The 12,961-nt window shown below is 37.6% G+C and overlaps 1 protein-coding gene across 5 annotated transcripts in view; it reads right to left on the bottom strand.

Annotated features, from left to right (window-relative positions):
* The window catches only part of SLC8A1 (solute carrier family 8 member A1), a 332,786-nt gene extending 320,129 nt beyond the window's left edge, over positions 1 to 12,657 (bottom strand). For 2 of the 5 annotated variants that reach the window (XM_036497681.2, XM_058668027.1), the window contains exon 1: positions 12,500 to 12,629. The gene's annotated coding sequence lies outside the window, so the exon portion shown is untranslated. Of the gene's footprint in view, positions 1 to 12,499 lie in introns of all 5 variants that reach the window. The other 3 variants (XM_058668026.1, XM_004582756.4, XM_036497680.2) reach the window with 3 other exon arrangements.
* Positions 12,658 to 12,961: the final 304 nt, after the last annotated feature.

Raw genomic sequence — 12,961 nt, 5'->3', positions numbered from 1 at the left:
TGGGTTCCATCCATTGAAACCAATCCCCATTAAGACACATCTCCTGTATTGATAATGCCATCCTTTGTCACAATAGGTTGTTTTTTATTCAGTTGTTATAGGCTAGAAATTCTTTGATATCATTTATTTATTTAAAACAGATAACTCTGCATTTGATGAGTTCTTAAGGCATCTCAAAGTCCTTAGGCACCTTCTCTGAGCCCATTATCCTTGCCTACACACTGGCCAAAAACTCTTTGCCTTTTTATTTAATTTTAAAGATTTATTTATTCTTCTGAAAAACAGAAACACATTATTTGGAAGCAGAGCAGCTGGGACCTAACGCAGGCACTTCAGTAAGGTAGGTGGACATTCCAAGTGGTGTCCTATTTGTTGCAAGAAATGAGTGTCCCAGCAAGAAACACTCCAATTGTCATAACAGGAATAAGCCCAAGTCAGACTTTACATAGTGTTTGAACCTATGATTCTGCTTCCTTGGGTTATCTATAATGTTCAAAGCAAACAGGTTACTTAAGTAGGTTTACTTGGCATATTTATTCTCACACAGTGGCAAACAGAAACAAGCTTCCAAATCCCAATGGTGTACTAATCAAGTGGAGTAAAATATTGTCTGGAAAAAATTAATTCATAAAAATGCTGCCCCAAATTATTTCAGAATTAGTTGAAGTGAAATCATTCTAGTGTTTCACAAGAACTTCAGAAAGTTGGGCTGAAGACTGGACAATGTTGTTAAGAATGCTAATAGAAGTTTATCACTACCGTGGTGTGTAGAGTTTTCCTTTAATAGCCAAGTGAACCAGTGCTTGAAATTTTGTTATTCACAGAATAATTATGAATATCTGAAGATATAATTAAAAAGAGGATATTTCCTTAAGGAAAGTTGTTTCAATGATACCATCATTTTTGTAAATCCCCTTCTTTTGAAGCTGGTGAAATTAATGAATTTTAAGATTAGTAAGTTTAATTCACTCTTAAAAGAATATTTTGAAGTTAATCATCCTCCAAATCCAGCACTTTCTGCAAGTACAGATGAGTAATGTTATAAAAATCTGTTTATAATTTAGTCAAGTAGATCTTGAAATGTAAAGAACAAAAATGAAACTTAAAATTAGCTAAAGTGTACGAAGTGGAACTAGAAATGGCTAGACCACCTGCTTGTGGCATCTGAAAGATGAGAGAAAAACACAGCTCCTTAGCAGCCATTTTCTTCTAGTTTCTCTTCCAACAATAATTGCTTGGGTGTATGAGTTGTATAAAGATTTAGATAAAGATTTAGGAACTACACTCATTCTGTATCTGACACTGTGTCAATCCCTGTGTATAAAAAAACGAGTAGGATAGGCAAATGCCATAAGGCATTTTAATAAACTACTAATGAAAATACATGGTGGCAAGAACTAGGAACATAGAATATACACGATTCAATCAGAACCAAAAGGGAGACTACAAATCAGAATTGGACAAGAGGCATTTGCCAATGGGTGCTGTAGCCTGGCCTGGCCTGGCCCACTCCCAATTCCAGCTGATGCTGGTGACGATTACAGTCTAGCCCAGTCCAGCAGGCACCCAAACACAGCCATAATGTGTGCTGGTATGTGTTGCGACCGAACCTGGCCAGACCCACACTGTTCTGGTGCTTGCATTCGCCAGCAGGTGATGTGAACTGGTTCAGCCTGCTCTGCCCCCCTATTACAAATGTTTGCCAGTGGGTACCTTTCCCTGGCCTGGCGTGGGCTGTACCCTATTATGGTTCTTGCGCTCACCTGCAGGGACGATGTCCTGCCAGAGGAGTTGTCCAGGCTCCTCCATCAGAACCTCCCTCATTGCCAGATCTCATGCATACTGGTGGGCCCATGAGCCAGCCCTACTTAGCCCACCTCCTGTCCTAGCAGGAACAGTAGCCTTTCCTGACTGGCCTTCAATCCAAACTGGTTCTTACTGTTGGATGTTTCAACCCAGCCAAGGCTCGTTCATTCCCAGATTCTGTATCATTATTAACATTAACTTCCACTCTCAAAAAAATCTTTGTCCTGTTTCATCGACTATGAATACTCTTGATCTAATATTTATTATGGGGCTTTATTGTTATAATTTGTTATTCTTTTTTTCCCTTTTTACTTTGTTTTGCTCTTCATCTTTTACAATGTAGGCATCATGTTTTATACAAAAGGAATTTTGAAGCAGAATATAATTTCTTTTCTCAGATTACAAGCATTCAAAGGCATTCTAACATTTACAGGAAAGTTCCTTAAGACTTCTAAATAGTGTTCTGACAACTATAAATATAAGATCCAAAATACAAAGCAAAAAAGATACATAGGTAAACAAGTATGCACTTATAATCTCATAAATGAATAGTGTAATGGAGAGTGGAGTCTCAGGAAAGAAACAGAACTGCATGACGCATCTCGCTACTCCCAAATAAAAGAAGGCCCCCAATAAAACTGTTAAATATACCTAAAAAATAAGATGCTAGACTCTCTATCATTGCTTACATCTAACATCATGATACACAGAAGGAGCAGAAAGCAGGAGTTGAGACTACAACTGAAGGACTATTTCATTGTAAAATACAGGGAACAATGGGGAAGAGAGAGTGGAAGGAGCAAAAGAAGGGAAGGGGAATGTCTATCCCTACAAAAGTGTATAATGGAAAATAAGAATAAAACATTTTTAAAAATTGATGAACATCAAAGATCTAATGCATTGGCCATGGGTGATGTCTCTTTGCAGTGTTTTTACTATTCTGAATTTCATTTACTATTCTAGAACACATCAAGTATTTTCTGATATCAAAGCGTTCACATTTTCTACTATTCCGTTCTGTCTGGTAATTTCACTTCCTGTTCTTTACTTTCCTGCTTTCTTTAGTTTTGTTTTCAGATTTCATTTCTAATCACTCTAGCTGAAGCGTTTCCACAGTTTATCCTTTTGTATCCCCCTATACTGCTTTAATTGTTATCTGGTTTGCATATGGACTGATATTTGTGTCTATCCCCTCAAATACCTGCAAACTTTGGCAGTCCAATGAAGATATGTATGTTCTCTTTGTATGTCCAGTTCCTTGACACAAATGAATAAAAGAAATAAAAATAGCTGTGCATAATTGCTTTTGAAGATTATTTTAAAATGTTTCCAATTTTCATGCAACCTTCTTGGCTCTATATGCTTTGGTTGGTGACTTCTCTCTATTGACAAATATGGATGCAATCTACCTTCTTCACATTGGGAAGTAGGTCTGTAAGTCAATCAAAGACACTTAGAAGCAGATGAGTTTCTGAAATCACCCAGCACAGCCTCCACATCAGATGGAAGTATGCTCTATGGATACTTTTTTTCTTAAATGTTTCAACAGATGCCTTTTCTTAAATGCTCCAGCAGATGATGAAATTCTATTTTGGTTTGTTTCTGACCATCTTTTCTCAAGGATTGCCTCTCTCTGACCTAGTAGGAATAATAATTCCTAGCAGTGTTTGATCTACCACACACATAAAAATAAGGTTGTTAACACGAGTACATTGTTCCCATTTTGGATGCCAAGTATGTTTCAGGTTTCATATGGTGCCATAACCATGGACTCAATCAAAGGAGCTTTTTTTTTAAAAAAATTCTATCATTCTACTCTTCTTGACTCTTTACCCTACACTAAGATTTTACTTTAAAGCACCTAAAATTGCTGTCACTGTCTCAAGATATTATCTTACTTAGTAATTAAAATATCCTCTTGCCCAGCATATCTACTAAAGTCCCTATTAGAGTTTGATTTTTACCATCTAGTTAAACCTAGGCCCATGCACATAGAAAGAAATCAAACAAAGGGAAAACAATCTGAGAAATTAGTAATTTACTATTGAACAAACAGTACTTTAAAATTCCATTCCTACTCAATGTCACATTGTTTAGCTTCTTAATGTATTGTCATCATGTCATTCATCTGAGCCATGGAAGAATGCCCAACTATTAGTGTGATTTCTGCCGTCTTTCTAATCCTCATGCACTATTGTTATCACTTTCTGGAAGTGTTCTCTTATTTAACTTTACATCTTAGGTTTGACTGATGACTTTTTGAGGGTGAAGTCTGTCATAATCATCATGTTGCACACCAAAGTAGAGAACTTAGAAGATCACAGATGCTCTGTAAATGATTGCTGAGCAAAGTATGCTCACTAATATTTATTGAGTCATTGCTATGTGGTAGAAAGTGAATGTAAAGCATTCTTTTCTCATTTGTTCTTAGAATGGAAATGTAATTGTATTTGAGTATTTTTTCTTGGTATCTCTGGCACAGTTGTGAAGATATGTTAGAGCTAGCTGAATAAGTTTATGTGATTTTGAGTAATAAATATATTGCTAGAGTGAGTTGAAATTACTCATTCAATTATCATCAAATAATTATATATTTTGGTGTACAAAATGGTCATGGATATGAAAAATTAAGGGAGATGTCATAAATCTTATCATACTCTGGTTAGATCCCCTACATGGCTTCTCATTTTGCCGCATTTTCCTTTTCCACTAACTTGAGAACCTCAGTTTTCTGTACAAGAGAGTAAAGATACTGCCATCATTGTTTCCCAGGGCTATTTCATAAGTATACCACATAAAAGTTCAACTAATAGCAAAACACTGACAGACTTCACTCTACGATTACCCTCAAGAGGTAATATGTCTGGGGAAGTGACAGAGAAGGGCTCTCCTTAAGTGCTGAAAATGATTCTGTTTTCTTACCTAAATGCAAGCACATTAATTAATTCTACTTAGAAAACTTTATCTAATTGCATGTACATTGCCTCCTATAATTTGCTTTTTTCTTTCTATTGCTTCTAGGATATACATATGCTGCTCTACCCAGAACACATCTCTCACCTATAGTATTAATCTTGATCATAGTTCTCATCTAACAACTTTTCAATGACCTGATTTTTGCTCCAGTGGACTCTAATTGCCTCAGGATTGTGACTCTTGGTACTCAATAGAGTTCCAGGGCTTCAACATATGTTTGTAGAGTGGGTTTTTCACACAATGTCGTTGATGTGATTTACTGGCAGAGTTCACTTTAAAGTGCTCTGGTAACCAATAGAAAAGTATAGGGACTAGCACTAAGGCAGAGGGTTATGCCACCTGCCTGTAGCTCTGACATACCATATCGGCACCAGTTTAAATTCTGACAGCTACACTTCCGATCCACCTCCCTACTAAAGTACTTGGGAAAGCAGGAAAGACTGCACAGGACATTGTACCCCAATCACCAACAGGGGAGACCGGCTCCTGGCTTTGGCCAGGCCTAGCCCCACTCATTGTGGCCATTTGGGAAGGTAACTAGCAGATGAAGGATCTTTCTTTCTCTCTATCACTCCCTCTGTTATCTCTGCCATTCAAATACGTTTTTAAAATACATAATATATATCCACAAATTCATAAACATACAATGTATAGTAGCCTGAATATAAGTCAATGGAGAATCAATATGTCTATTGCTTTCTAACAGCAAAGAAATTGTTGAAATGCTTTTCTATTCTTTCATATATATCATATATGTAGATGAATACATTTCTGGTGTTTAAGATGTTAGTGATTAAGAAAGCATTTTATAAACCAGGCATCTTTCTACTCTTTGCACATACAACTTTGACCCATATGTTAAAGCCATAGGTTTTATCAAGTGATTTTTTTTTCAGAGAAAGAACTATTTTCTTTTTGCTTTTTAAAAAAGGATTTATTTATTTATTTTGGAAAGGTGGTTTTACAGAGAAAAGGAAAGGCAGAGACAAAGATCTTCCATTTGCTGGTTCACTTCTCAAATGGGGAAAAAGCCCAGAGCTGAGCCAAGCTAAAGGCCTGAGCGAGGAGCCTCCTTTGAGACTCCCACTCAGGTGCAGGGTCCCAAGGCTTTGGGCCATCCTCGACTGCTTTCCCAGACCACAAGCAGGGAGCTGGGAGGGAAATTGAGGAGCTGGGACAAGAACTGGTACTCATAGGGGATCCTGGTGCATGCAAGGTAAAGATTAGTTAATTGAGTCTTCATACCCAGTCTTCCCCCGAGAAGAGGACTATTTTCAAGTTAACTTTTCTTAGAAGATCTTGCTGTAGTTAAGTGTGGCAGCCACATCTCATTACATGCACTAACTGTGGTTAGTTATTTGTGGCTACCCGCAACACTCAACTAACAATGATTCTGACTTATCTAAGCTCAGTCAGTAAAGACTACATGCTTGATCTCTGCCATGGATACTCTAAGGTGAGGGAACACAGTGTATCAGGTACACTTTGTTTGGACTCCACATTCTGATTGAACATAACAAGGGCATGTGCAGATCACCCTTCTGTATAATTTCTGAGAGCTTGTAATATGTTAGTGAACCTTCTGAATATCTCAGATTTGAGAAATTTCATGCAGATTTCACAGATCTGCTATAATCGGGGGATTTCCTATATAATCAGACATTGGGGAAAAATTATTTCTCAGATCATGTTTTGAAAACCTTGCTTTGGAAGATGACAAAGTTAGGGAACTTCTTCAGATCTGGTTCTCAACCTGTCTAATGAATGTTTCTTCTCTGTGCCCTTGAACTGACAGTTTTATCCAGCAAGTTGGTCACATTTTTAAACGATATGTAAATTGATTATTGATGGAGAAGAAACTGCTGATGGCAAATGCAGATTACATCCGTTATTTAGTCTTTGATCTCTAAAGAGCATGGACCTTCACCTTGGCTTTAGCACAAATATAGTGAACCTACTATATGGAACTTGTTTAAATATAGTTTCTTTATAGTGCAACTTTATTTTTAGTACTTTTAATTATCTAAAAATATATAATTTTATCATTTGCTGTGGTTACTTATTGTTGGCAATTTCAAAGAAATGAAATCCACTGAGGTCTATAGTGTTATAGGACCTGAGGAAACCCCATGTTTTATGTCTCAGTCTTATGTGGCTTCTCCTTTTGCTGCTTGTATCACAGTGAGTATTTATCTTTTTAAGGCAGAAGACTAAATTTATGGTAGCAAAACCATGCCTAGTAATCCGTATGACAGATGATCTTGAATGTGGAGTTGAGTTCTAATAGTGTTAAAAGCATATTTGACCTCCACTATTTGGCATATGCGTGATAAAAGGTGAGAAAGAAAAACCTTTTATCATTCTCTTATTTTTTAAGTGACCCATCAGCCTACACTTTAGATTTCGGGAGTTACAAGAAATTTCATTATAATTTTCCAAACTAAACGCACAACTCTCGGTGTTGCTTAAAATCATATTTTGAATTTCCAAAGGTCCTGTGCTCATAAGCATAATCCCAAATGTAAATTGAATGTCAAGTGGGTGTCTTGCTCATTTTATATTCACAAATTGGAATTTCAATGTGATTTAACATGTATATGACAGGGAGCTCTGAATACATCACTAGCTTTCATTTAAATCACTCTTATCTCATTTTCTCATTTTGATCCAAATCCTCTTGTATAAGGGTGAGAGAAATAATTTCAACACGCATTTAATGAAACATGAAATCCATATTGCCAGAGAATATAATGATTAAATACTGTCACAAAAAATAATTTAATCTGTCTCTTGAAAATTTCAATTCAGTTATTGGAAATAGTATTTGATAATGAGAAATCAATGCTATTTCTCATATAGTTGGTTTTCAAAAATTATCAATGATTAGTTTATCAAGCAAATAAACTCAGATAGATTACCAACACAGTTTTCCTCCAAATCTCTTTCCATGACTGTACAGGACAGTATTGATACATTCATTTGGTTATCTGTCTTCCTTTTTTAAAAGGCCAGGAACAATTTTCTCAAACGATGAGGCTAAAGACAGGCGTCAAGTCCTCGCATTTCTATTTGCTAGTTATATGACTTCGAGAGTATCATTTAGTCATTCTTAGTCTGGCATCAATTTCTCAATTTTATCAAGTAATAGCTATGTCCCAGGGCAAATGTCAGATTTATAATACATGTGACTTATTTATAAGTATGCTTGGAAAACAGCAAAAGTTCAACATGTAGCAAGACAGTTTTTAAGTAAATTGCTCAGCCTGGCAGCAGGTAGTATAATTGGAATGCAAATATTAATTTTGCCTAAATTTGGAACTAAAAAGACTTTTCATATTATTAAATGCATTTTATCCCTACGGATAAACTAAAGGCAAAAGTAGTTAAGATTCAAAAGGAGTTTATCAAACTTATGTTTCTTTGTGTTAAATCCAACAATAACTTACAACTGATAATGGTTCATCAATGTCATTTCAAATGTGGTTACCTCTTGCTTATTATTGTGACACTTCGTACTTTTCCTGTCCAACGTGTCAGAGCCCTTGGCTCACTGAGGAAGTGGAAGTGACTTCAGCCATGACCGCCTGAAGTCAGACAGATGGCTGCGTTGACTTCAGCCATCTGCCCTGCCTGCTTCTTTCCGTGTTGGCTCCGACCACTGAGCTGAACTCTACCCTTCCCTACCCTGACCTGAAATGTAGAGGAGTTGCTTCTTGTATCCCTGACAGCATCTTCTCCAACAGGACTCCAAAAGCCCTCCTGTCATCTCTTACATAGGAGGAAGGGGTAGATCATTGATTCTCTGTATCCTCTCACTATTTTGGATTACATAAGATTTATTCTCACTTTTTTACATGAAAAATCAGCAGGTCCTCTACAGGAAATCATAACTATAGATCCAAAGCTCTTGGCACATACTAAACAAGTGAAAGTCAAGAATGAAAATTATTCCCCATTTATTAAAAAATAAGTACCCATTTTTAGAATGTTGTTGCCATAAAAAACTAGTATGCCCTCTCAGCATGGTGGTTTGAGGATTTGTTAAAATAATATAAAATTTTAATTAGCAGCTTTAATTATGAATCATGATGTCATATAATATCATATATGATCTGTATTTATAAATATATATTGTATGTATAGTATATGTAAAATTGTGACCAATTTCCATATAGGAGTTCAATGAATGATTTTGGGATATAAAAATAGATTCAGATTAATCCTTTATTATAGACAGCTTCTTTTTAAAAAGGAATTTTCTGTCAACACAGACTATATCAAAATAACGTCTTAAATTATTTCTCTGGGAAAAATACTTAAAAAAATTTTTTTTACTTAAGGTTCTATCGACCACCCCTACTGAAATAAATTAGACTGGTTACTACCTTATTATTATTCAAAACTGAGTGAGTTCTCAGTTTTGGTTGCACACAGGGACTTCATGGGTAAATTGAAGAGTTAACTTCCTTTGCCTGGATCCCTTGGGTCTATTCATTCCATCAGGAGTGCAGTGTGAACACCACTTACTCTAAGTCATTCTAATATGCAATACACAGAGTGAGAAGCTTGGCTCATGGTAGAGAAAGAAGTCAATAGGTAAGAAGGACCACTTCTTTCTCAACAGTGCTAAGTGACTAAGTGCTGTCAACGTTTTTCTTGTCATTTCCTTATAGGTCTTAAAAGTACCTTCAAAAAGAATCTGCCAGGCCCGGCGCACTAGCCTAGTGGCTAAAGTCCCTGTCTTGAACGCGCCAGGATCCCATATGGGTGCCGGTTCTAATCCTGGCAGCTCCACTTCCCCCAGCTCCCTGCTTGTGGCCTGGGAAAGCAGTTGAGGATGACCCAAAGCTTTGGGACCCTGCACCCGCATGGGAGACCCGGAAGAGGTTCCTGGTTCCTGGCTTCAGATCAGTGCAGCACCTGCCATTGCGCTCACTTGGGGAGTGAATCATTGGTCAGAAAATCTTCCTCTCTGTCTCTCCTCCTCTCTGCATATCTGACTTTGTAATAAAAATAGATAAATCTTTAAAAAAAAAAGAATCTGCCATGTAATTTTCTTCTAAAACCTTGTGGGGACACTTGAAAATATCAGGAAACTTTCAGTTTTAGAAATTGAATGAGGTAGTGTCTGAATAGATTAGTTATGACGAGAAACCTAAGCGGTCGGGATTCTAGGGAACCTGTACCGTGTGCTGGAGACTGATGGAGAGGGACTCTGCTCGTCAAATGCCTCACCAGTACGTTCCCCTAGTCTTGTGCCTTTGATATCTCTCTTCTGGAAAAATAAATCACTACTGTTGCTTACACAGACACACACACACACACACACACACACACACACACACACACACACTTTTGGCTTGCAAAAATACCGAAGTCTGTAAAGCGTTTGGGAAGGACTTTGGTCTCCTGCACTTTGTGGAGTAATAGGCCGGGCGGGCACTTAGCAGAGTCTGTCTGGTGGTATCACCCAGATAGATCATATCTTCTCTTATATGCAGATATTATATCATACAGGCTCTACATTATTTGGACAAATGTTACCTTTCCTGTCATTCTTAGCCACCGTACAACGTACCTCAGCATACCATGTGCTGACTGTAACAGCCGTGGTTTTTTTTCTTAGATGAGACTCACGCTTTCCATTCTCCTGCCCAAACATTATCTTCTCAAGATTTCCTACTTGTGCACTCATCACTGAAAGCATAGGAAGTCGTGAGTCAAAAGGGCAAGTGGCTTGACTGTTCGCCATTAATTTTTTTTTCCTGTAAATGTTGACATACTACATACAAAAATAGCAGCGAGTTGTTGCCTATGGCTTGCACCATGCTTCTTGAATTTGTTTGCTAAAGAAAGCACTGGAACGGGCATTTCTCATGCAGAGTGCACACTTACAAAGTAGTTGGCAGGAAGCACATGAGAAAACAGTAGATGATGACATGAATGTATTACATCTGTTCCCACCAGTGGCATCATTGCTGCGCACATTTTACATATTGAAAATCAGAAAGACGACTGCTGTGTTGTTCCTTTTGGGAAACAGGCTGGTATGCAGTGTTTAATTAAGTATTTTGAAACCAAGCTTTTGTAGGCCTGTTCCACTTTAGCTAAAGTTATGACAACTTGTCTCTGTTGGTTTAAATCTCTGTTAGTTTAAAAAAAGAAAGTTGAGTTTATTGCCTCCCCCTCTCTCTTCCTCTTTTTTCTTCTCTTTCCCTCTCTCTTTTGCAGATACAGAATCTAAGTATTTCTAAGTGAAGTAAAACAGCCTATTTTAGAAATGTAGGAAGGGTAAGTTAAAATTGTTGTGGATTTAATGTGGTGACAGTGTAAACAGGCAGATAACAGATTAATCCAATGAAAAACTTCAGCTTTTTGTATAACTAGTTTGATAATGATGATGTATTACCATTGAAATAAAACCACATTTGCTCTTTCCCTGGTACTATTTTGGTATCATGGAATATTCATAATTTAGAAGAAACCAACTCATTTACATTTGTCAAAAGAATTTCCTCTCTCAGATAACTGACTTATCCAAACAACAGCTCTTTGGTTAGTATTACATATACACTTATCATTTCCTTGTACCTGTTTATTAATCATATTTCTCATCAGAAAAAGGTACATGGGGTTTTTATGTCTCCCCAAGCTCTATTCTGTGTCACAAGTTTGAAAACCCAGTTAAATAAAAACTTGGTTCAACTGTTACTTAAACTTTTGATGTAGTATATTCAAGACGATTAATTATATTTATATTTCATGATTTTGCATGAAAATTATTTTCCGTTAATCTTGGGAAATCAGGTGCATGTTACAGCTATGGTCTAGCATTTTTGCCCTTGACTTGACTGGGTTTATCCGTATTCTAGGAAATATGGTACAGCAATACAGACCGTGATGTTGGTGCTCCTGTTGCTACCTTGAAACCTGTGCCTTTGGTTTTTGAATCACATGGTTTTTGTTGTTTTTGCCATGATATAACTTTCCCTAAAATATGGCTGATGACATAATAAAAATCTCTGATAACATCTCCCTCCCAGTTTCTCAGTCTGAAGCCATTAAACAAAGACAGAAACAACGATGCTAAAGACACTGTGAAAAATCTAGTGCTTACAGCTGGTTGCAGCAACTTCAACTTGCGCAAGATTCTGTGTTTGTGAAAACAGCCCAAGAATCTTTGAACAGGATGTAATCAACCTCCTTGCTCCTGAGAAATCCTTCAAAAATGACTTCAGCTGCCAAAAATAAGAATGCCGCGCACAAGCAGCCTTTCCTATGGCTAAGGAAGAACTAGCCACACGTGTGAGTTATTGCAGGCTTCCAACGAACAAGCAAGGAAAATGACATCCCATCTACCCCACCCTAAAGCATACAGCATCAGACCCCTCTGGGAACCCAGAGTCCATTCTAAAAGGTGCCAACAATATCAAGGAAGACTCCCCTCCGCAGCAATCCAAACGGTAAGTGACCCAGAACAAAAGGATTTTATTTGGCAGCAAATTTGTGCTGCCACTCCTTCTCCGCAGCCAAGCTGCCCTGTCTTGCAGAAGGCAGAGCAGTTAAATACTTGTTAGTCACCAACCCCAACCCAGATCTTTCTTTGTTTTTCAAAATATTCTTTGGCACATTCTGTGACAAGACTCCAGGGGCTCGGCGGGGGAATATTCGTGAAGGATCCTTTAGATAAGTTTCCCTAGAAAAACTCTGCACCTACCTCTGTCAGGCCTTGGCTGCTCAGTCCACATGGGCTGGAGGTGAAAAAAGGATCCGGTGTGATGGCTTCTCCAAATTACCAGAAAGAAAGAACCTGGGATGCTTGTCCTTTAAGTGCCTCTAAACATGGCTTGCATAGCTGGATCTCAGCTTATCTGTGCCTTTCGGCTTTCGCTTCCATACATGGATCTGTTCCCAACAGTAACTCCAAGCTGTCGAAAAGAAGCTATCTGGCAGCTCTCTGCTTCATCCAGCACACGGATGATAAAAATACACATATAGGGATCCTTCAAACCAGGCCCCATTTCCCACCCCATGGTCCTGCCACTCAGTATTTCTGCAAATATTCTTTTGAGATTAGCATTTCTACTTGCTGGAAATTTAGAACACCAATTTTCTGTTTCCCATATAAAGTCTTAAAGTATCGTTTTGCTTAAATTTAGGAAGACAAAGACAGCATTAT

Source organism: Ochotona princeps, chromosome 8, assembly GCF_030435755.1.
Source record: "Ochotona princeps isolate mOchPri1 chromosome 8, mOchPri1.hap1, whole genome shotgun sequence".
Taxonomy (NCBI): Eukaryota; Metazoa; Chordata; class Mammalia; order Lagomorpha; family Ochotonidae; genus Ochotona; species Ochotona princeps.
The sequence above is the reverse complement of the archived record's forward strand: the minus strand, read 5'-3'. Positions and strand labels throughout refer to the sequence as shown.